We start from the raw sequence: 2,203 nt of genomic DNA, 5'->3' as shown, positions 1-2,203 counted from the left end.
GTGTCCAGGATTATGAAGTCAGCAGGGATGTAAAGGCCCTCAACCTTCACTAAAACATCATCTACAAGTCCATAAGCCTGTTTCATGGATTTGTCTGCCATCTCTAGTGAGATTCTTATAGCTTGTACCTCAAAGATTCCCAGTTTCTCTATTACAGAGAGTGGCATGAGGTTTATGCCTAACCCCAGGTCACACAGAGCCTTCTCAAAGGTCATGGTGCCTATGGTACATGGTATTAAGAACCTTCCGGGATCCTCTTTCTTTTGAGGTATCTTCACCTGAGCCAATGCACTTAGTTCATAGATGAGCAAGGGGGATTCATCCTCCCAAGTCTCATTACCAAATAACTTGGCATTCAGCTTCATGATTGCTCCAAGGTACTTAGCAACTTGCTCTTCAGTAATATCTTCATCCTCTTCAGAGGAAGAATACTCATCAGAGCTCGTGAATGGCAGAAGTAGGTTCAATAGAATCTCTATGGTCTCTGTATGAGCCTCAGATTCCCTTGGTTCCTCAAAGGGAAACTCCTTTTCGTTCAGAGGACATCCCATGAGATTTTTCTTACTGGGAATCACGTCCTCCTCACTCTCTCCAGGTTTGGCCATGTTGGTCATGGTTATGGCCTTGCACTCTCTCTTGGGATTTTCTTCTGTATTGCTTGGAAGAGTACTAGGAGGAGTTTCAGTAACCTTTTTACTCAGCTGATCCACTTGTGCCTCCAAATTTCTAATGGAGGATCTTGTTTCATTTATGAAACTTAGTGTGGTCTTAGATAGATCAGAGACTATGGTTGCTAAGCCAGAACGACTCTGCTCAGAGTTCTCTGTCAGTTGCTGAGAAGATGATGGAAAAGTCTTGCTATTGTTAAACCTATTTCTTTCTCCATTATTGTTGTTGAAGCCTTGTTGAGGCTTCTATTGATCCTTCTATGAGAGATTTGGATGATTTTTCCATGAAGGATTATAGGTGTTTCTATAAGGTTCTCCCATATAATTCACCTTTTCCATTGCAGGGTTCTCAAGATCATAAGCTTCTTCTTCAGAAGATGCTTCTTTATTACTGCTGGATGCAGCTTGCAATCCAGTCAGATTCTGAGAAATTATATTGACTTTCTGAGTCAATAATTTGTTCTGAGCCAATATGGCATTCAAAGTATCAATCTCAAGAACTCCTTTCTTCTGAGTTGTCCCATTGTTCACAGGATTTCTTTCAAAAGTGTACATGAACTGGTTATTTGCAACCATTTCAATGAGTTCCTGGGTTTCTGCAGGAATTTTCTTCAGATGAATAGATCCGCCTGTAGAATGGTTCAATGACATCTTGGATAACTCAGACAGACCATCATAGAAGATACCTATGATGCTCCATTCTGAAAGCATGTCAGAAGGACACCTTCTGATCAATTGCTTGTATCTTTTCCAAGCTTCATAGAGGGATTCACCTTCTTTCTGTTTGAAGATTTGAACTTCCACTCTAAGCTTACTCATCATTTAAGGTGGAAAGAATTTAGCTAAGAAGGCATTGACCAGCTTTTTCCAAGAGTTCAGGCTGTCTCTAGGTTGTGAGTTCAACCATATACTAGCTCTGTCTCTTACAGTAAAAGCAAAAAGCATAAGTCTGTAGACCTTGGGATCAACTCCATTGGTCTTAACAGTGTCACAGATTTGCAAAAATTCAGCCAAGAACTGATGAGGATCTTCCAATGAAAGTCCATGAAACTTACAATTTTGTTGCATCAGAGAAATTAATTGAGGCTCAAGCTCAAAGTTGTTTGCTCCAATGGCAGGAATATAGATGCTTCTCCCTGGTGCACGAAATTGTGATCATCAACAATGGCTCTAAAGAAGTGGTAACGCTCTCAAACGTGAATCACACTTAGTCACAACTCCGCACAACTAACCAGCAAGTGCACTGGATCGTCCAAGTAATACCTTACGTGAGTAAGGGTCGATCCCACGGAGATTGTTGGTATGAAGCAAGCTATGGTCATCTTGTAAATCTCAGTTAGGCGAATAATAAATGTTATGGAGTTTTCGAATAGTAAATAAATAAAACCAAAAATAAAGATAGAGTTACTTATGTAATTCAATGGTAGGAATTTCAGATAAGTGCATGGAGGTGTTGTATTCCTTCTGAATCTCTGCTTTCCTACTGCTTTCATCCAATCCTTCTTACTCCTTTCCATGGCAAGTTGTATGTAGGG

At 40.3% G+C, this 2,203-nt stretch overlaps 1 non-coding gene across 1 annotated transcript; it reads left to right on the top strand.

Moving 5' to 3' along the window:
* The first annotated feature begins 1,373 nt into the window (after positions 1–1,373).
* LOC127743070 (small nucleolar RNA R71) lies at positions 1,374–1,481 on the top strand. The gene has a single exon (XR_008004379.1). It is a non-coding gene; the product is annotated as a small nucleolar RNA R71 (small nucleolar RNA).
* Positions 1,482–2,203: the final 722 nt, after the last annotated feature.

The sequence above is a fragment of the Arachis duranensis genome, chromosome 1 (genome assembly GCF_000817695.3).
Source record: "Arachis duranensis cultivar V14167 chromosome 1, aradu.V14167.gnm2.J7QH, whole genome shotgun sequence".
Taxonomy (NCBI): domain Eukaryota; kingdom Viridiplantae; phylum Streptophyta; class Magnoliopsida; order Fabales; family Fabaceae; genus Arachis; species Arachis duranensis.
Note: the sequence above shows the minus strand (reverse complement) of the source record. Positions and strands in the feature narration are given on the sequence as shown.